The sequence below is a fragment of the Mesocricetus auratus genome, unplaced genomic scaffold (assembly GCF_017639785.1).
Source record: "Mesocricetus auratus isolate SY011 unplaced genomic scaffold, BCM_Maur_2.0 Super-Scaffold_100009, whole genome shotgun sequence".
Lineage (NCBI taxonomy): Eukaryota > Metazoa > Chordata > Mammalia > Rodentia > Cricetidae > Mesocricetus > Mesocricetus auratus.
The window spans coordinates 59,107,864-59,130,902 of NW_024429193.1; the positions used below are offsets into that span (position 1 = coordinate 59,107,864).

General features: G+C 45.1%; 1 protein-coding gene and 1 non-coding gene across 5 annotated transcripts in view; one reads left to right on the top strand and one right to left on the bottom strand.

Moving 5' to 3' along the window:
* Window positions 1-23,039, top strand: part of Bcl9 (BCL9 transcription coactivator) — an 86,007-nt gene that overhangs the window by 11,619 nt on the left and 51,349 nt on the right. The window lies entirely within an intron of this gene.
* On the bottom strand, window positions 6,795-6,866 carry LOC121142518. The gene has a single exon (XR_005879560.1). It is a non-coding gene; the product is annotated as a small nucleolar RNA SNORD71 (small nucleolar RNA).

Here is a 23,039-nt window from a genome sequence, read left to right on the forward strand (position 1 = left end):
TTTATGGGTAGTGCCATTCCTGGGCAGGTGGTCATGGGTTATATGAGAAAGTAAACTGCTTAAGTGTGGGGGGAGCCATTAAACAGTGTTCCTCTATGGCTTCTGATTCAGTTCCTGCCCTGACTTCCTTGAGTGATGGACTATGACCTGTGATGTGGATGCTAAATAGACCCTTTCTTCCCCAAGTTGCTTCTTGGTTATGGTGTTTATTGCAGCAATAGAAAACACAGAAGGATTTTAGGTTCTGTCCCCCAGTGCATCCCACAGACCATGAAAGGGTATTCCTGACTAGCAAGTGGTACTCAAAACTGCTTATTGAGCCCAACCAAATTGACTATGTTCTATTGGTGGATTTAGCTTTGGGTATTGTAACCTGGATGTCTGGGCTTCAGTTCTCATTTGGGAGAGGGAGTATTTTTTTTAAAGATTTACTTATTATGTATACAGTATTCTCCTTGCATGTACACCTGCAGGCCAGGAGAGGGCACCAGATCTCATTACAGATGGTTGTGAGCCACCATGTGGTTGCTGGGAATTGAACTCAAGAACTCTGGAAGAGCAGTCTGTGCTCTTAACCTCTGAGCCATCTCTCCAGCCCCGAGAGGCAGTATTTTAAGCCAGGTGTGGTAGCTCATCCTATATTCCCAGCACTCAGAGGCTAGGCAGGGGAGTTGCCATGAATTTGAAGCCAACCTGGGTACATTACAAGAACCAGGCCATCCTGGGCTACAGAGTAAGACCCCAGTTATAAACAAACAAACAAAAAGTGTCAATGCTTTTAGGATAAAAGAGATTATGTGCTGTAACCATTCATTGTAATTATTAAGAAGCATCAGTAAAACAGTATGAAGTGGTAGAACTGCTTCCTTTGCTTCCTTCTGCAGGCAGAGTGGGAAGGCTTGAGAAGCTAACTGGCCCCTTCCATCTTTAATATCTATGATTCTTTGAAATTTTATGTAGACAAGCGCAAGCTAATGTACACTGGAAGGAACAATTGAAGCAGCTCATACTCACTGATGGGCTCTGAATTACTCTACTTGTAAGTGCTCAGGAAAAAGATCTCAGATTCATTGTGGATTGCTCAATGGAGACATCTGCTCGCTGTGCAGCAGCAGTCAGAAGAATGAATGAGATATAATAGGCCGTATTAACTTTGAGAATGGGATAAAGAAGAATGCAGAAAATAATATAGTGCACATAATTTGGCATTGACTATTTCTGTAATTACAATAAAACATTTTAATGATATACATTGATGTTATGACTTCACCTTAAAATCAGAATTCAGCATTGGGTCCTGTCATTTCAAAGAAAACAAAGCAGAATTACAAAGGATCCAGAGAGAAACAACAGGCAATCTCAAAGACGTGCAAGGGATTCGCCTGTAATGAGAAACTGGAAAGACAAGGACATTTTAATTTGGGTAAAGAGGGTGGGGGATTGACATTGTATAAATTTATTTAAAATTAATGAAAGTTTCAGAAAATGGCTAGAGCTAGCTTCTGATTATCCTTGGTAATGGAGGTCAGAGATAGGCAGGATAATTGAAATCCCTGATTATCTCCAACCTTCATTTTAGCCATTAGCGGTAGCGTCCTGCCCTGGCACAGTCTTAACAAATGAGTAAATGCAAGGCCCACACTCCAGGGTTGTGAAGTGGACAGCCATGAGAAAGGCAGCCTAGGGTAGCAGGCTACCTGTGCAATATGCTAACAGGAAGCCTAAATCCTAACCCCTGCTCTCTGTCCATCATCTGCACAACCTTGAGTAATGTGCTTAACTTCTGTCCCCATGTCTACGCTTGCTGGAAGAACTAAATGAGCTGGTTGGAAATGCTGGTGAGCTGCACCACTCTGTGTTGGGGATGGCTATGACAGATTCCCTTTTGACATGCCAGCCTCAGGGGCTAGCACAGTTCCTAGCTCCTAGGTTTTACACTCCATAGTCCCGCCACTAAATGTCCTGCTTCCTACCCTCTTGGAAGGAGATTTCAGAATATGAGAGGAAAATGCCCTTCACCTTCAGATGCATCCTCCACAGCTCTATTCCCTGGTTCCCGGGGAGCCTGGGGAGAATTTGCATACATTTTCCATTTACTTTGAGGTCATCTCACATAATCTTCCCAACAGCCCACCGAGGTAGGGACCACTATTCTCATCTTTCAAATATAGCCAGTGAGGCCTAGGTGACTGGCTTTAGAACAGATAGCAGCTACGGAATAAAGAGGACACCTGTTCTGCTGGCCTCTGGGGTGACTTACAGAGTTTAGAAAGTAGAGTTACATGACTCTGACACCCATGCTGAAAAGCTGCTGGCCTTTTAGCGGTTTCCTTGAATCTCCTGCTTTGGTTCTCAGCACCCAGTACAGGACTCACGCTCCCCACAGGCCCTGAGCCTTCTCCGCCATAAAAGACCAGCATGCCTGTGTAGGCACCCCTAGTCGTAGTTCTTAATGTATTATGTTCATAAGTGTGGAAGCTCCTAAACCCAATTCAAATAATAGTTAGTGATTTAGTTACACAAGTTAGTTAAACCTGGAGTCATACAAAACAATACAACTATTCCTTTATTTTACCTTAAAACGTCCCTTGGGGTTTTGATGTAGGCCAAAACTTTGTCTTTAGGGAGAACCCTGATTCTTAATTCTAGTCTAAGTTCCAAGAATTGACGTTTTCTTGATTTTTTTCCTTTCTTGTTGAGAAGCAATCAAGGTTTTCCAGATATAATGATGTTTTTCAGTTGCCTTTCCCACACCACTGACAGCACACCATTTATTTGTAATTGTGTGTGTGTGTGTGTGTGTGTGTGAGAGAGAGAGAGAGAGAGAGAGAGAGAGAGAGAGAGAGAGAGAGAGAGAGAGAGAGAGAGAGAGAGAGAGTTGGGAGGGATGTGCACATGAGTACAAAGTGTCCCAGAAGGCCAGCCAGAGGCATCATATCCCCTGGAGCTGGAGTTTCAGGTGGCTGTGAATAATGTAACTTGGGTGCTGGGAACTGAATTCTGGTCCTCTGCAGACCAGTGTGCTGTCTTAACCACTGCTTAACCATGCTAGGCCTTTAGTACCTCACTCTAAGTGCCTATCTCATACTTAGAGTTGAAGACATGGTTTCTTTTCTGCACCTACATTTTTTCAAATGTGTTCAGTTAAATCATAGAGCTGTAATAATGCAAAGAACCAGTGTGAATAGTCTGTAAGCATGGCTCTTGGTGAGCAGACGGCTCCTGCAGAGGACAGGTGTCCCAGCCTATTATTAGCAGAGGTAGCTCAGCCACGGGCCTTCAATGTATATGCATCAAAAGAGGCGACGGAGGCCGCACATGAATCAGTTATGTGTCGTCACTCAAGAGTACCTCTGCTCGATATGGCTTCTATCCCATACTTCTGCTGTGAAAGCTGAATTCCTTGAAGGTCTAACTTTCATCTCTGTAGCAATTCCTAGAACCCAGCATAGTGATGAGTATATATTGGGCCCTTACTGAACATTGATTTAACCAACTAGCTAATAGGCCAAACCAAAACTCAATTTGGCCACTATATACCCTCTGGTAGGGATGCCAAGCTTCATGCTGCTGTGTAGAAAGAGCTAGCAAATGAATTACCAATGCTGCTGCAAGATTAGTTCATGTATACTTTAAGATAGCTAAATAATGTAAAGCAGATATTAAGGAATGGATTCTGAGTCATATGTAATTAACCTAGGTAACTCATCAACATAAAATAACAGCGAGACAGCACTTGATAACATTTTAAAAGGGATTAGGTATGTTCTTACATGGGGAAAAATCTGTACTTACAACAAGGTGGCTGGCTACAAAAAGCCTCTCTGATGATTATGTTCAGGGCCAGCCAGGTCAAGGGAAAAAAATCTCCCCTACTGATGCATCCTTGTAGCATCCAGTTTATTATATGCTTCTGTGGCAAAGTGAAGCATCATGAATTGAGCACAGGAGAGAAAAGTCAGACCTGAAGGATATTAAACCCGACAAAGACATTCTGTGGTACGCGATTGGTCGCAAAAATGGGGGTAGAGTGTTGGTGATGGCAGGCAGAGCCTGTTTCCCAAAATAAACCCAGATAACACACTTAGGCTTGTATTCAAAAAATGAGTTTCAGTTTGTACCAAAACATACTGAGTGAGCACAGTTGGAACATTACAGAATGTTTACATGACCATAGGAAAAATGAGATGAGAAAGCATATACATATTACATTTAAGTGTTCGTACACACACATGCCCATGTGTGCAGAACAGAATAGAAATGCTTGTAAGATTAGATGGATGTGACCTTTCTCATCAATTTTCCATACTGGGGATCACTAATTAGTTCTGGAGGACCTGTCTTTCCTTCAACAGGTTGTGAGATGGTTGGTTCTCTAGGAAAAGAAAAGTGGAATTAGTATTGCACTGAGAACTCCTTGGGTGCAGCCTTTTAATATAAATTGTCTTTTTTTTTTTTTTTTTGAGACAAGGTCTCACTATGTAAGTCTGACTGGCCTGGAAGTTACTATACAGACCAGGCTGGCCTTGAACTCACAGAGAGTCACCTGGTTCTGCCTTACAAGTGCTGAGGTTGGAGGTGTGTGCCACCATGCCTGCTGCCATTGAGTTTTTTACAAGACTTACTGAATGTGCTATTGTGAAAGAAGAAAAACTACTACCAACTAAATTACATGTGTGTTGTACATACTGTCAATATTGAAATGTTTGATTTTAAATATCAAATTGTTGATTTCGGAGCTACTAAAACGTGAAAAGTACGCATGTTAAAATCAGTGAAACATGGTATCTCGTCTAACCCTCCCAACAATTGTAAAGCAGTGATGTGTGGCTGGAGAAGGCAAGGCTCTGAGAAGTCAAGCAGTTTGCTTAAAGTCCGTGTCCAGCTCCGCTTCACAGCCCCGTATCACGACTGAACCAGGGTCTTCCCAGACACAACAACGAAACCACCCTAGTGTTCTGCCAAGAGCATTCCTTTCGGATCTGCGCTTCCTTTCGGATCTGGTTCCTAGAACCTTTGCCCCAGGAACACTGAATGACAGCTAAGTTTACCAGGGCTGGTTAGGGCTGGAAGGGATTCTGAGTTCCCAGGGTCTGTTCTCCTGAGCCTGACCTCCTGATAATAACACTCCCTCCCCGGGAGCCCTACGGAAACCGTGAAAGGACCAATAGGTACAGGGTCACTTGGGTATCTCAGTGCCCCTTGGGCAGGCTTGATTTTCATCTGTCCCTGGTCCTGATTCTGTTTGAGACACACAGTCAGTTTCATCCATGCCAACAATATCTGGCCCTTCCCATGTTTGGAAATGGGTGTGAGGGTCCCCCTTATGAACCTCTGGGTGGCGCTCTGGAAGTTCCTCATAGGCCGTGGTGTGAAATTTGTTTTCTCGATGGCCGTTACACTGATGGGCCTCTTGTTACCAATATTCCTTGTAAAAAGAGGAGTCAGCATTGATGTCTGTGTTTCACTGGAGGGGAGCACTGTCCCCTCACCTCCTTTAGGTGGGAGCATACTTGTTTTTGTTTTTTCCAGCATCTTTTTTTTTTTTTTTTTTTTTTTTTTGGTTTTTACGAGACAGGGTTTCTCTGTATTGTTTTGGAGGCTGTCGGTCCAGCCCAGCCTCGAATTCACAGAGATCTGCCTGCCTCTGCCTCCCAAGTACTGGGATTAAATGTATAAATGTATAAATATGCCTCTCCCTCCCCCATGTGAGAGCTCTCTCTCTCTCTCTCTTTCCATATGCCACTATGTAGGCAATTTGGACTTTAGTCATTTCCTTGTTAGATTTAAGCTGTCTCTGCTCTTTTAAATTTTGAAATTAATTTTTGTTAGAATTGACATTCTATTTATGTATTTTTAATTGTGTTTGCATTCTCATTGAGTGTAGATACCTGAAGAGGCCAGAGGCTTCTGATCTCCTGGAGCTGGTTACACCTGACTGTAGCTCTCATGTGGGTTCTGGGGATCAAGCTCAGGAGCTCTGTAAGAAATGTCTCTCTTAACCGCTGAGCCCCAGATTCGATTTTTCGAGAGCCATTTGTTTTGGTCTTGCTTACTTGCTTTTGATAGCCTCCCTTCTTATTTTATAGAGTTCTTTAAAAATAGTTTTCCAAGTTGGGTGGTGGTAGTGTACACATTTAAACCTAGCACTCAGAAGGCAAAGGCAGGCAGATCTCTGAGTTTAAGGCCAGCCTGGCTGGACGGTGGTGGCGCACGCCTTTAAACCCAGCACTCAGTAGGCAGAGGCAGGTGGATCTCTGTGAGTTTGAGACCAAGACTGGTCTACCAAGCGAGTTCCAGGACAGCCTCCAAAACAATACAGAGAAACCCTGTCTCGAAAAAAAATCAAAACAAAACAAAAGGCCAGCCTGGTCTACAGAGCAAGTTCTAGGACAGCAGCCAGGGCTACACAAAGAAACCCTGTCTTGAAAAACACACACACACACACACACACACACACACACACACACACACACATATATATATATATATATGTGTTTTGCCTCTGTGTGTGTGTGTGTGTGTGTGTGTGAGAGAGAGAGAGAGAGAGAGAGAGAGAGAGAGAGAGAGAGAGAGAGAGAGAGAGAGAGAGAGCCTATGTCAGCCTAGTCCCTATGGAAGCCAAAAGAGGGTGTCAGATCCCCCTGGAACTTGAGTTATAGTTTATGAACCACTATGCAGTACTACGAATCAAACCAAGGTCCCCTGGAAGAGCAGCAAGTGCTCTTAATTACTGAGTCATCTCTCTAGCCCCCGATTTTATAGTTCTCTTAAATGAGAATTTTAAAAACCTTCTGTCAGCAGCTTAAGTGTCAGCCTTGTGATGTGATGCTTAGCCAAAGATCATCCCTGATTTCATCTTCTAATGACCTATCCAAAAATGCCTTTTATAGCTTTAACCAAATCATTGCTATTTAAATGAAGCAGGGTGGGCTTGGATTGGAAGACTCTTGTAGGTGTTAATTGACCAGATCAGCTGATTCAACTGTCATCCTCACATTCTCTAGCCAGTTTGAAAGGACAGGTACAAAAAAAAAAAAAAAAGAAAGAAAGGACAGGTACTTTATACCCCTCCTGCCACCATAACCCGCTTGAAGCCTGTGGGCACCAGGTATGAATTAGCTTATGATAGCTCTCTCAGATAGCACGTCTGACCCCAGCGTTGTAGCACAGAGGTGCTCTCTTCTTCCTTCCTTTGGAGAATCAACAGCAAGAGAGTGGATCCTCACTCTAAGAACAGAACCCAGTACTCACCTTCCTGCTGATCTCTCTGAGATACAAAAGTAGTTCTTGAAAAAGATTACTGTGGGGGACTTCCGGGGCTATGGAACATTAGTTGGGTCTGCAAAACCAGGAGTTAGAGCAGATGTGATGGTGCACTCCTTTAGTCCCACCTAGTATTTGGGAAGCGAGGCAGGCAGATCTCTGTGAGTTCAAGGCCAGCTTGGTCTACATAGTTAGTTCCAGGACAGCCAGAACTACATAGTGAGACCCTGCCCCCCCCCAAAGAAAAGACCAGGAATTAGGATCTAGAGACTAGCCTAGTAGAAAGCTGGTTACTAAACCCTTGGAAATAACTATATTCACATACATGCTCAGTTGAACCTTCTAGAAATCAGTCAGGAAAGGCATCTGTTTTTTTCTTTCTTTCTTTCTTTCTTTCTTTCTTTCTTTCTTTCTTTCTTTCTTTCTTTTGGGGGGATTACAAGACAGGATTTCTCTGTGTATCTTTGTAGACCAGGCTGGCCTCGAACTCACAGAGTTCCACCTGCCTGTGCCTACTGAGTGCTGGGATTAAAGGTGTGCACCACCACTGCCTGGCTGTTTGTTTGGTTTTGGGTTTTTGTTTTGTTTTGTTTTATAACTCTTTTACTCTTTGGGGGAACCATCACTCAACTCCCAAATAAATACACAAAGACTTATAGGCTTATTCTTACTTATGAATGCCTGGACTTGGCTCATTTCTTTTCTTTCTTTCTTTTATTTTTTTTTGGGGGGTGTATGCTTGTTTGTTCTTTTGTTTTTCTAGACAGGGTTTCTCTGTGTAGCTTTGGAGCCTGTCCTGGAACTTGCTCTGCAGACCAGACTGGCTTTGAGCTCACAGAGATCTGCCTGCCTCTGCCTCCCAGGTACTGGGATTAAAAGTATGCACCACCACCACCCAGCTGCTTGGTTTATTTCTAGCCAACTTTTCTTAAATTATCCAATCTACCTTTTGCTTCTGGGCTTTTACCTTTCTCTATTCTATGTACCTTTCTTTCCTTCTTACTCCGTGACTGATTATATGGCTGGGTAGCTGTGTGGCTGTGTGCTGTGTGGCTGTGTGGCTGGGTGGCTGGGTGGCTGGGTGGCTGTGTGCTGTGTGGCTGGGTGGCTGGGTGGCGGGGTGGCTGGCCCCTGGCTTCCTCCTCTCCTCCTCCTTTCTTGCACCTCTCTCTTTTTTATTCTCTCTGCCCTCCAGCCCTGCCTATTTCTCTCTCCTGCCTCGTTGTTGGCTATTCAGCTCTTTATTAGGCCAATCAGGTATCTTAGACAGGCAAAGTAACACAGCTTTACAGAGTTAAACAAATGCAACATAAAAGAATGCAACACATCTTTGCATCATTAAACAAATATTCCACAGCATAAACAAATGTAATGCATCTTAAACTAATATTCCACAACAGGCATCCTTCACTAAGTCATGCTGGTTGAACTGCAAATTTCAGAATAAGTCACCAGTGTGAAATTAGAGAAGGGAAAGTGAATTTAAGCACACAAACACAGACACCATCTATTTAAACAAGCTTGTTGCTAGGCTGGAGAGGTGTGGCATAGGTGGGAGCCATCTCACACCAGGAAGCAGCAACTGCCAGGTTTCTTTCTCACTGAAGGAACTGTCACGGATGATCTTCGTCTTCTGGACTGGATATTTTAAGCTATTAAAAAGGGGAAACAACAAGGAACTCTTCATTGGATCTTTATGGTGCTCCGACATCATTAATAACAGATGGCTTGCAACTAAACAATGTACTAGAAGTATGTGTGATTTCAATAGTAACAGGGATATATAGTTCCTGTCTTGTTCATAAAAGGAGTCCAGGTCTTTGCATAAAGCAAGGGATGGTAAAGGAGGAAAGCCAGCCTTAACACTTCCAGAGGAGATGCCCAACCCATCTTCTTCGTAAAGAGAAGTCTTTGCAATGTGAAGTTCATCAGCACCTTTTTTCCAAAGCAAAGTCACTGAAGATTAATGGACCCTGCAGCTCCATTGATTGAGGTGAACCCCACCACACTAACTCAGGCTTCCAGGAATGCTAATACGAGGCAGAAGAATCAAGGAATTAACTGAAACCTCTCTCTCTCTCTCTCTCTCTCTCTCTCTCTCTCTCTCTCTCTCTTGAAAAAGATCTGCTCAACTCAAAATTAATTGCTGAGGGAAATGGTTTTACATGAGTTCCCATAAACCCACCAAATTAGGATTGAAGGACTAGCCAGTCACCAAACCTGTGTCCTAGGGCACTGTGGACACAGTATACAATTCTCTGCAACTCCCAAGTGGCCTTTTCTGACATCCACTCCATGAAAAACAATGGAGAATTATTTCCATGCTTGTTTTTGTTTCCCTGGAGCTCAAAAAGCACCATTGTAAAGATTAAAAGATTACCCCTTCTCATCCCCTCTTATGATTATTCACAACTTTCTACAATCATCAAATTGAGCCAAGGGACCCAAAGATGAATCTTAGGACCTGTTCGTTCACCGGTTCATTCAGCTAATGTTTACCAAGCATCTCCTGCACGTCACGCTCTGCTAGGTACTAACAGACAGAAAGAGTGACTATGATTCTGTCCCCGTCTTCAAGAAACTGATTTAGGAGGGGAGTAAGACTGCACACAGACAACTACAACACAAGGAAGAATGCAGTAAATGCTTTAAGTAGGTTCAGGTAAAATCCTGTGGGACGTTTACATAAGATCAGCTAGAGCAGAGAAAGCATCCAGGAGAGATGGTATCACTGGACTCGGGGAATGCACAGCACAGGGTGCCAGCAGATGTAACTGGGGAAAGTGTCAGTGCCGAACCAGAAAACTGCACGAGTACAGACAAGCCGTGCTCAAGAAGGCCATGTTGCTACAGGACGCGTGTAGGCGAGTGTAGAGAAAAGTTGACAAACTGATTTGGGGGGCTTCTCAGTGGAGGGTTAGAGAACTGCAGTTTGACTACCTGGATGCTGGAGAGTTATTGAATGTTCTTGAGCAGGAGAGATGACTCAAGTGACCCCTTATTCAAGGGCCGACATCAGGGTGTTGGCTCTACAGAGGGAAGGCTGAGCTCTGTAAGCACTGTGGAGATCCAGCAACAGATTGCACAAGGCGGGGTGCAGGCCGACAGGCAGGTAACTGGCCGCATGGGGAATGCTCTCAGGAGAACCCATAGAGCACTTGCGCATGCACATGAGTCCGGACAGAGGGTGGCTGGATTAAAAATAATCTTTTTAAAAGGCAGAGTAGATCTCATTGTTCTCCCGCTTAATGTCCAAATGGCCCTTGCTGCATTTAGAACAAAAGCCAAACTCCTTCCTGAGGCCTCGAATAAACCCTGAATAACCTGCTGACTTTGCTGTCACTGTCATCTCTTAACCCTCAGTGCTCCAACTTCAGTCATCCAAGCCTTTTTGGTTCCTCAAAGGCACCGAGTTCATGCCTGCCTCCAGGCCTTTGCACGTCTTATACTCTCTGTCTGTAACACCCCGCCCTCAGTCTCCGTAGGGCTGCCCCTTTCTTGGTCAGGTCTCCACTGTCACGTCTTCACAGAGCCTTACCTGAGGCATCATTTGTCACTCACAGACACTCTGCCGCATCATCCCCCTTTCCATTATTCTTCACTTGTCCTACACCATCTGCAGTGGTCAGCAGCACTGACTGCCCTTTCAGAGGACTTAGCTTCAATTCCCATTCCCCACACGGTGGCTTACAACTGTCTGTGTTTCCAGTCCAAAGGAGATCTCACACCTTTTTCTGGCTTCCACGGGCAATGTGTGCATGTGATGGACAGACAGACACACAGCAAGACACTCAGACACATAAAAATGAGAATAAATCTAAAAATCCAAAGCAATGGAAAAAACAGCAACAAAAACAATCGTGGCGCATAGGGCGCTGTGTGCCGGGAGTCCGATTTCGCATTCGGGTGTTAATAACATTCGGGTAACTAGGCAAAAAGTACTTGTGTATGAAGGGCTAGAACTTGGGGGAAAGGGAGAAGACATCACTGCACAGGGAGATGAAAAGTCAAGAGAAAACCGCCCGCCTGCCGCAGTTACTGAACTACCAGCACCTGCATCCTACCTGCAGGGCAACCATTCACTTTCACCTTCGTAGCCAAGCCAAGCCCTCAGTCCTACAGGGGATCTTTTCCATCCTACCTTGTCTGAATGTAGTTTCTGCAGGCCCTGTTTTAGAATCCACAAGAATCTGCAGTGCCTAGATCGTGTAAAATATTAATAACCACCACTCACAAACACTATGTCCTGGGGTTTCACAGTGTGTCTCTGTTAGTTCATCCCACGACTGTCTATGACGGAAGAGCAATGATCCTCTGCTTTTGCAGTGGAAGAAGCTGAGACTCGGGCATGTTAAATCTTTCAGGGAGCGTCAGGTCTGCTGTTCAAGTTCAGCACCAGTGGCCGGGGGGGGGGGGGGCTGTGCTTAAGCCCTTTGCAGCATGCTTGGTGGGTGGGGGGACAGACTTTTCTTTTTGATGGGACTGTGACTTTTGGAAACAGCCAGAAGCCTTGGGACACAGTATGGCTCTGTGATCTCACGGGAGCCACTGGATCCATAACCAGGTCAAAGGACACAGGGAACGCATGCTTTTCAGTGAACAGCTGCTCCTAGTGCTTAGTGCGGGACAGTTTTTCACTCCTTTCACAGGAGACAAAACCCATTCTTGATTTCTTCAGGCTTCAGTTATCTGTCAGAGGGCTCTCCTGTCCCTTGCCTTTGCTAATGTTTCCCGTCCTGACATTTAAACATACTTTATAATGTGTTGCGATTTCCATGAAGAAGGGCTGGGGTGGGGGGCGGGCCTGGGGATGGAACTTGGAAGTTACCTTGTCTGTGAAAGAAGTAGAGAAAATGAAGTCAAGAGCTTGGTTCAAAATATTCCTTCCTCACTCTTTGAAGTCTATGGCCTTAGGCAAATATCTGGGTCTAGATTTCATCGTCTGTAAAATGAGAAACTGTTACTTGTTTTCTGCAGCACAGAGCTATGCTGAGGTTCAAATCACACCCCGAGGAAGACCTCTGCCGGGCATGAAGTTCTATGTAGTTGCAAAGAACCTATTATCACTGCCTGTGAGCATCCTCTTTAGAAGACCTAAAACAGTAATTGTGCCCTATTTGTAAATTACCTAAATCAAACCCATGCCTGTCTTCATTCTTTACTCCATGACCGTTCTCAACGCTTCGCCATGTTCTTTGATCTTTGTACCTGGTGCCTGGCTTAAATAAAGTTCATGTTTGTTCCGTCTAGTGTGGGAGTCGCTGACCTCATAGAGCCATTTAAACGTTAATTAATTAGTATGAAATTAGACATTAAAAATCCGTATCTTACCCACATTGCCTTTATTTTAAATATTGATATAGCCTGATATAGTCAGTGACTCCCATATTGGACAGTACATGTAGGGAACATGTCCACATTTGTGAAAAAGTCTATTAGACAGGACCTTTGTGGATTTTTTCAAATATCATTTTTCATGACCTTCTAGCTGTAATAAAATCCAACAGACTCATTACACAGTTGACAAATACCTTCTGTTTACTCCTTATTAGTTACTTTTTCTCACTGCTGTCACAAAACCCTGAATAAAATCAACTTAAGAAGGGCTGTTTGAGGGATAAAGTCCAGAATAGTGGGGAAGGCAGGCGGCAGCAGCATGGGAGACTCGTGAGACTCGTACAGGCCACGTACAGTGAGGAGGCGCACACGCTGGTCACAGGGTAGGTACAGTGAGTGCAGTCACAGTACGTGCACAGTGAGGGAGCACAGTGAGGGAGCACGGTGAGGGAGCACGGTGAGGGAGCAGACACGCGAGTGATTGTCTCAACTGCTTTCTCCTTCTTATTCTTCCTGGGACCTCACTGATGGTGTCACCCACACTCAGGGCGTGGCTCCCTTTTCAATTAACCCTTTCTGGAACACCCTTACAGGCACACCCAGAAGTATGTCCTCTAGCTGACTCTAGCTAAGTCCGGTCCAATCATGATCAACCATCAGGACTTCTTAAGACAAAAGCATAGAATAACAGGAGTCGGAAGGACATTAGCTGTCGTGTCTTCCAACACCCTAACTTTTTAGCATGAGGAAACTTGAAGTGAAGAGTTTGCCTGCCCCATCCCACGCATATCTTCAGTGACTCCCCACTGATGCTCTCAGTGTCACTGTGAGTGGGTGGCAGAGGTTTCTGGAGTCCTGCTGCACTCCTCATACCATCTGCTAAGGAAGAAGCATGCCTGAGTCACAGCTCAGGAGGCCTGCTTTGCCAGCGGACATTCTTCCCCATGCCTGGCCACTAGTGGCTGCTGAGCTCATGCTGGAAGGGGAGCCGGTGCTCACCCTTGCGCTGGCACCTCTGTGGAAAGATGTGTGCCTTAGAAGGCCGGCTGCATAGGGACTGCAGTATTAGGTAACACAGAATTGGAACAAATTCCTCGGGTCCAGCTCCATCCCCTTCCACACACGCGTTTAAACCGTAAACTAGGGAATCTTGATGCAAACGGCTAGGACATGTGAGGTGAGATTGTTGTCCCCCGTGATCACGTGTAGTGTGGATGTAAAAGGCTTTTGTACATAGATCTTGGCACATAGCAGGTGTCTGGTGGGTTTCATTCTTCTCTCCCTGGCTAGACCTACCTCCACCCTAATCCTCACCAACTGCGGGCCATCCTGGATGGCCAACACAACACTTGTAATTTGTTTTAGTTGCTAAAATCTCAAATTACTGTTTCTTAAAATTCTTATCCCTTAAAGTAAGTGTCACTGAGAATCCACAATCAAATGACCAGAGCACTAACAGTAAAGAGAGAGGGCCAGGCATAGTGACTCTTGGGAGGCAGAAGCGGGCAGATCTCTTTGAGTTTAAGGGTAGTCTGGTTTACATAGCGAGTTCCAGAACTACACAGAGAGACCTTGTCTCAGAATAAACAAATGGAAATAAAATGAAATTAAAGGTTACCATGGAGAGAGACACTGAGTGTTCTGTTGGTATAAAAACACACCAAGAGACAGCTGAGCACAATATTCTAAGTAGTATATGTACAGGCAGGGCTGAGACCAGGATTGGGATCACGGGTCATTCAGCTGGGTGACAGGGCTCCAGAAGAAAAAGAGTCAAACTTCCTTAGATGTGGTTCCTTAGAAAGTGACAGGCTCTGGAGCTTAAGTGCCACTGGTTATTGTCATTTCTATATAGGCCTAACTGTGAGCTTCAGGGTTAAAATGGTGATGATGTGTGCGTGTGATGGTTTGGGGGAAATCTACACACAGAAGGGTTTTGGATACCTGAGGCTATTGCATCAGATGCCCTATTACCTCATCTTCTATGGATGCTGGTGGGGGTTGGGTGGGGAGGGGAGGCTAAATTAGACCCTGTGGGAAACAGAGGCTGTGTGGTTGGGAAGCCCCAGAAGGGACCAGGATCTTCTTCCCAAGTGGGAAGGATTTCCACTTCTGAACTGACTGTGATTGCGGTTTTACTTCACTTCACAAAGGAGTCTCATTCTGTTTTTCCTCCTTTTAATTAAGAATATTTAAAAATTTTTACTTTTAGGCCTGGAGAGATGGCTCAGCCGTTAAAGGCTAGGCTCGCAACCAAAAATATAAAAATGTTTGTACTTTTAAATCGTGTTTGGGTGGTGGGGGTATGTGCACATGAATGCAGGTACCCACGGTTATAAGCTGCCTGATGCAGGTGCTGGGAACAAAACTCTGGTTAACCAGTGAGCCACCTCTCCACACCCCCATCCCCCCCTCCAAAAGGCAAGCTGCTCCTAGGCTTCCCTGTCTTGACACCCACTGACACCCACTAACTCCAGTAAGTGGTAATGAGTTCTTTTAAACGTGAACTCATAGACCGCATGAAACTTTTTGCAGAGAAGTGTTTGGCTGTTGTTTAATTTCTTTCATCAAAGATTACCATTATTTCTTCCACCGCAGAAGCAGTAACATCTGCAGGTTAGGACGAGACCTCTACCCTCACCTGCTTTTCACAAGCAGAGAAAACTTCCAACATACCCTAACTGAGCTGACATTTCACACATATTTGGTCTATGCCTAAGGGAAATTTAGGAGGAAGAGACAGAGTGGAATCCATTCACTTATTCCTAAGTCAAGTAAAAGCCAAGAGAAAAATATTTCACTTAAAAAAAAAAGATGTGTTCAACAATTAATGGTACACAAGTCATTTTTTTAAAGATCTCAAGCTTGGCATATAGCTGATCCTCACTCTGGGGGAGGAGGAAAGTGTGTAGGGAAATAATGAGAGCAGAGTGAAGGCAGGTAGTGTCCTGCACAGCTAAGCCTCCACCCCCACCCCGCACCCACCCCTGCAATCTCAGGAGCCAATCTCTCCATCCTCCTAACACAGAGCCCTCTTATCTGCTAAGGTGGCTTTGCTAGTGGCCCAGCAGGTCAGCCCGCCTTTCTGCTCAACTGCTGGCTGGCTGTTTCAAACTTAGGGTTCCACTGCAGCTCTGACAACTTTGAAGGTGTGTGCAACTCACCGACCACGCTCCCAACCACTAGTGACCTTCCCTAAAGAAGTGTTTGCAAAGCAAGCTTTAGATATGCTAATGACTCCACCTCCCTGGCCAGGGCCTTGTCTTTGTAGAGAGTCCAGGTTGTCTTCTTAACTGTGACTTCTCCAATAAACCTCTGTCCTGGGATGGCACTGTGGTCACATCATCTCTGGAGACACAAGAGAGTAAATCCTCCCTAGTAACTGCCCTCTTCTGGGGGGCGGGGCAGGCATGAAGATGACTCTTTTCATGAGCGTGAAGCCTCCGTGAACAGGCGGTGATGGCTGGTGGAGCCTGTGGCTGGAAAAATCCAGCTGGAACTCAGTTCCGGCAGACCTTCACTGCTTTCCTTCTGCATCAGTTGCTCTGTTCAGGGAGGTGTCTGGCTAGAGAGACCACCTTGAGAGCCATCTGTCAGTGAGCAGCAACCGAAGCTCTGCAAAATCACCCACAGGGAGCGTGTTGAATGAAAAGCCAGTCTTAGGGTGGAATTTGGGGAACCCTTGATATTTAGTTTAAAAAGCGGAAGCTGAGAAAGGTAAAAGATGGGAGAAGTGAAAAATAAAAAAAGTAGTGTCAGGGGATGCAGGTGATGATTCTGCCTTTCTAAAATAAAGTGAATGTGGCTTCTTTTCGTGTTTTTGCTTCGCTTGTTTTATTTTTTGCCGAAGACGCCTGTGGGAGAGCGAGGTTGAGGTGCCCATGGATAGCTAACTGCAAGGGGTCTGGAAATCTGAGAAGCATGAAGGTGTTAGGGAAATGACACAGTGGGGAAAGCTACAGAAGACCTTTGGAGAAGTAAAAGAGTCACCAGTTAGAAATCAGTGTGTAATGAGCTCCCAGAGAATGTGATGAGGAAAAGGAGCAAAATGCGGAGTGTGCACGTGGAAGCCGTCAAGAGTCCTGTGTCCTAACCACTGGGCAACCAGGTGAGCTGCACATAAAAATGGAAAACGTAGCCCCTGTGCCTGGAAGATGATCATGCCAAACTGCACCCACTCTACTTCGTAGAAACTGCTTTGGCCAAAGTCACAAATGGCTTCCGATGGGCAGCGGACGAGGTGCCCTCCAGCCTGCGTCTTGCCTGCTTTCTCTGCGAGGCTTGCATCACTGACTGCTCAACGCCTCTTGACATAACTCCGGGGACACTATCTTTTTTATGTTTTCGGTTTTTTTGAGACAGGGTTTCTCTGTGTAGCCTTGAGCGTCCAGGAACTCACTCTGTAGACCAGGCTGGTCTCGAACTCACAGAGATTCTCCTGCCTCTGCCTCCCGAGCTCTGGGATTAAAGGCGTGTGCCACCACCGCCTGGCTCTGAGTTCTTTCCTCTCTTACTTTCTTCATCCAAATACTCTTGAGAAGCTGTTGAGTTTACCTGAGAAACATCTCCAAATCCATCGTGTTCTTTCTCCATCTAGCGCTGCATACCTCTTAGAAGACGTATTTCACCTTCCTTTTGATCTGTGTGTAACCGCTTGCCTAGCGTCCTTATCGTAGCTCTTCACATCCCGTTTGAAGGAATGCTAGGACCTCTTGCTACTTGCCTTTCCCCTTTCCTTATTGTCCTCTGAGTGTGCTTCTGCCGTTCTGCTCTCTGAGCTGCCTGCCAACCCAGCCCCTTCCTGTTCCCCAGGTGGTGACATGCCACTTTTGCCGGAAGAAGATTAAATGCATTAAACCAACTACTTCCGAATTTTCTCTTCCTTCGTCCTCCAACAGAGAAAAAACACTTCTCAGATAAGAGTGACACATAACCTGCTCTTCGGGGGATGGAGGTGGGGAGCAATCACAGGAGGGCAGTCACTCCTTCTTGGCCTGCATACCATCTTCCCAAGGCCCACCCTGACAGAGCTCAGAACAGCCCCGTGTCAGCCGAACAAGCGAATAAGCGAGCATGCTGATGCTGAGTAGAATTTGAAAAAGACCCCGCGTGAAAGAACCAGCGCACACCATCACTGAGGACATTTTAAAGGCTGTTTAGGAAGACTCATTTCAACACTGAACCTTCAGTGTTTACTAGGGAGAGCCCAGCCTGTTGGTCCCCAAATGGCAGTGATGGCTGTAGATCACACTTAAATAATACTGGATCATACTTAATATATAGATCCTACCTAAATAATAGTGAATGTTAGTTCTGGGACAGTCATGAAGAAAACCCGCCCCCCTTGAGATTCATCCTGGCCACGAAGGGACAGAACAGCCAGGACATGGTTAACCAAATTCTCCCTTAGTCATGCTATGCTGTGATTTGGTTCTGCGTATTTCCCCAGCCACAGAGGCCCTCTGCTCTCTGGCAGGTCTTCATGGTGTGAGAAGCCAAGGACCTTAGCTTATAGAATCAAAAAAAAATGGTACATTAAGCCTCTGTCTATACACCAGAGAAATGAGAGCTGGGAGGGCAGCTTGATGGTTCATCTGATAAAAGGTTTCCTCATTTGCCAAAGAAGTTATTTATTTATTTTTCATGGTCTTTAATTAATCACCAAATATATTTTAAGGCCTGTTCTTGAGACAGCTCCCTGCCCTCTTTCCAAATTCCTTAAAAGCGTGCTCATCTAGTAAGTCAACCGGTGCTCTGTGCCCAGACGCCTCACCACGTTCTTCTAGGAAGAATAAGGAAACAGCTTGCGAGCTGCAGAAAAATGGGGTAAAAATCCTTAGTTCCCATTGGTCTTCATTCCCGGTGTGTGTGGGGGGATCCCTCCCAAAGCCAGAAAGACACTTAAGGACAGCACAGTCCCCCCATGGAACCATGCAGCAAAGGTTACATACATGGTGTGTGTATGCATGTGAAAACAGGCACACGTGTGTGTATCTGTGAAGTCTAGCGTTAAGACTGATATGTCGGGATGCTTGCATTGGGAGAGCATGCTGTTCTCCATGGAACGGAGCATGTATCTGACACACAGTCAAGACTTTGTACTGGATAAATATTGCAGGCTTTACAAAGACAAAGACTTCAGTCCCTTCAGCTACAGGTAGGGCTGAGGGCAGTCCACTGTAACGGTGACTCGGAGACTATGCTGAGAATGAGGTTCTGCTCCTGGACGTGGCATTGAGTAGCAGTGAAGGTTGCTTTTGTGTCTAAGTTAGTTATTTATTGCGGCCTCAGCTGTCTTAGCTTGCATGGGGAGTGTTGTCGTAAAGATGAAGTCAGAACGTTCGGGTAGAACAGTTGCTCAAGCATGTGACACGGTGGGTGCTGTACTTCCTAGGAAGAAGTGCTTTCCTCAAGTGGAGCAGCTGGTTAAAAGAATGCACCACGGGTAAACGTGGAATTTACCTCAGAACTGGGTACTACAGTGACCTTGAAGGGGAAAGTAAAAAACTATGCTACTTATCGATAAGTACCGTGTCCAAGCCTTACCCTCCACTCCATGCTGGAGATGCTATTCATCCCCCCTCCAAAAAAAACCACACCCCAGGATACTATTATTATCCCTGTCCTAGAGAGGGAAAGTGAGGCTTAGGCGGCAAAAGAAATGTGCACAAACCTCAGTTAGTCTGGCTGAGCCCAAGCCCATGGGTGTGTCCTCTGCCAGGGGAGGGGGGGAGGGAGGAGGGGATACACAAGGAATGCTGACACACATTGGTTAGAACTGCAGGTAAATGGGAGCAAAACACGGCTGCATCGGTTTTTGCCACCGCCACCATCTCAGTGGCTGCTGCTCTCCACACATTTGTGGAGCAGTGTAGTACACCTAGAGTGGGTAGGGCTGGTCTCCTGTGTAGGAGAATCTGGAAAGACAAATGAAGAACCTGTTACCGTCTCTCCCAGAATTCCACAGGACAAACGCCACACGCACCTTGATGTCAAGGCAAGGTGCTTCCTCTCCAGAATGGAAAGCCAAATAGCCCAGGAATGATAAGATCACCCTAGTTTTTCTTATGAACTCCTAGAAGTCATCTTTGTTGGTATAAATGAGATCATTTAGCCTAATTAGTTCCAAGCTTAATTAGCAGTAATTATCCCAACATGGGAGTAATATCCGAGCAGGAAGTGCCGAGTCCTCGATTAGATAGATCTCTAATTGGTGTTACAATATTGTAATTAAAGCGTGTTTGTACGCCTCTGCCGCAGCACGCGATTTGTTTCATGTCTGATTAAACAGGGAGGAACTGCAGCCTTTGAAGGGGCCAGAATCTCAGATCTGACTCATGTAACATATTAACCCTGTGACTAAAGAGATTTGGGGACCTGCTTTTTTGGTCAGGTGTGCGTCCCTCACAGAACCAAGGACAGGGTGACGGAAGGATGATTCTTTCATGGTCTGCTCATCCCTCTTTCCCATGATGCAAGTGCAGGAAAACACGGGCACTTGGTTGGAGGACCACTTTGTAAGCGTTGCATTTTTCAGGGAAGATCCCTGATGTAACTCAAAGAAGGCTGTAAAAAAGAAAAACAGTAGAAATGACAGCTATCATTTGTTGAGTATTTACTACAAGCCAGAAGCTGTGCTAACTGCCTTAAATATCAACACTCATTAAAACTTCAGAGGAACCTCCTGAGACAGCTTATTAGAATCCCCAATTCAGAACAAGAACCTGAAAAGGAGGAAGTGGCTTCCCCAGGTTAACTCTGGGTTACCCCTTCTGGCTACACCCAGAATGTCACCCTTCAGGCTACTTCTGACTCCCAGACCACGTTATCTCCCCAATATAGACCAGGTTAGCTCACCCATGCAGACCAGGTTAGTTCCCAGATACAGTCCAGGTTAGTTACTCCATACAAACCAGGTTAATTCCTCCATACAGACCAGGTTAGCTCATCTATGTAGACAAGGCTAACTTCCAATACAGACCAGGTTAGCTAATGCAAGCAAAGCTGGTTAACTCCCCTAAACAGACCAGATTAACTCCCCCATGTACGCCAGGTGTTTGTGGGTTTCTGTTGTTGTGAAGAGACACCATGACCACAGCAACTCTTTTTTAAAAAGATTTATTTATTTATTTTATATATGAGTGCTCTATTTGCATGTAAGACTGTATGCCAGAAGAGGGCATCATATGTCATTACAGATGGTTGTGAACCATCGTGTGGTTGCTGGGACTCAAACTCAGGACCTCTGGAGGAACAGGCAGTGTTCTGAACAGTTGAGATATCTCTCCAGCCACCCACCCTCCCCACGGCAACTCTTATAAGGAAAACATTTAATGAGGGAGCGGCTTACAATTCAGAGGTTCAGTTCATTATCATCATGGTGGGGAGCATGGCGGTGTACAGGCAGACAATGCTGGAGCTGAGAGTTCTACATCTTACAAGCAACAGGAAGTTGACTGAAACACTGGGTGTTATCCTGAGCCTACACTCCCCCCACAGTGACACACTTCCTCCAAACAAGGCCATACCCACACCAACAAAGCCACACCTCCTGAAAGTGCTACTCCCTATGAGATTATGGGGGCCAACTACATTTAAACTACCACAGCAGATTAGCGCCTCATTGGAGCCTTGCAATTCTTTCACACTCTTTTTTTTTCCCACAAAACCATGACATTTCTGCTCCATTCCTTTCTCTATGTCCAGAATCTAACAACATGCTTGCAATATAGTGATTATTGAAAAAATGAAAGCCAAATTAATTACCAATCCCCCCCCCACTCCACACGTACTAGTGACCTGCCTTATTGGATCCAAACCCAGGTCTGGTGGTTTTCTGGTCTGGTTTCCATGCTTCCTTTTGTGGGCAACAAATCTAACATGACATTTCTAAGTAATGCAAGTATAATAAATATACATCTGGGGGATGGGTGGGAGAGTGGAAGTCTTATCTTTGCAATCTGCTGTCTTATAATCTTTTAGTAGATGCTTTAACTTCTCATTTGTGTTTATCTGCTTAACGCTTCAACTTTACAATTTAGGGATTTTTTAACCCATATCTAATAATTGGTAATTGAATCTAATAGCCCTGAGAGAATTGCAATAAACCAGATAGAACTGATGTGTCTTTGCACGTCACTGGAGTCGGCAGTTTTTTTAAATGCACCTAGCACTCTGCGAATCTGTACTTCAGGCATCCGCAGCGACAGCTTTGATGCGTTTCAAGAACATTCAGCTATTATGATCTCAGGGTTTTTTCTCCTACTTAATTTTGCTAGATGTTTAAATAGATATGTTAACTGGTGCACTGTAGAGTAGTAAGAGGCAGTGGATCAGGATGGAAGCAAATGGCTTTAGAGTTTGGAAGTCTCTTAATTTTTTAAAAATTATTTAGTTAACTGCGTATGTGTGTGTGTGTGTGTGTGTGTGTGTGTGTGTGTGCACGCGCGCGCACATGTAGTCAGAGGACAGATTCCAGGGGTTGGCGTCTTTCACCGTGCTGAATGTCTCTGTGCTGCTGTGCTGGGTACCCCCAGGCTAGCTGGCCGCGTGCTTCGAGTCAGTTCTGCCACGCCCACTTCCCATCTCACCACAGAAGCACTAGGATTAAGGGGGAGTAGCCCTGACACACCCCATATCTGGCCTTTTAAGTGGGTCCTGGGACCACAGCTGTCAGGTTCAGCAGTGAGCAAGCACCTTTACCTTCTGTGCTGGCTCCCTGCCTCCAAACCATTGCTGTTTAACATCGGTCCCCATTGAAATGTATCCAGAGATGAGGAAACTCAATGATAATTTTATTTATTCTTATTATGTGTTGCTCAGGATGCCCCCAAACTCCTGGAACCAGACAATTTTACTTCAGACTCTCAAGTAACCGGGACTATAGTTGTGCGCTACTGTGCCCATCTAGAACCACATTTTATGGACAACAGAAATCTGGTATATACATAAAATGGAATGTATAATATTAAGCAAGGCCACACACATTAGCTCAGAAGGAAAAGAAAACGCATATTCTCCCCGATTATGTGGTTCCTAACCTATATTATACACGTGAAGTAAACAAACATGCAGGTAGCTGTAATGCAACATTTAGGAAGGAAGACAAGAAAGGATAATATTTTAAGAAACAGGAACTGGAGAGATGGCTCAGCAGTTAAGAGCACTGGCTGCTCTTCCAGAGGACTTGGGTTCAATTGCTAGCACCCATACCACAGCTTACAACTGTCCGTAACACCAGTTCTAGGAGATCTCAGGCCCTCTGCTGGTCTCCACGGGCACTGCATGCTCCTGCTACACATGCATGTAGATGAACACTAGTACAATCAATTCAATAAAAAAAAGACAAAATGCTTAGTAATGAACTCACATATACAGTATACTTCCTGTAAATCATTTGAATGCTCTCTAAAGTTATAATACATTGTCACTGCAAA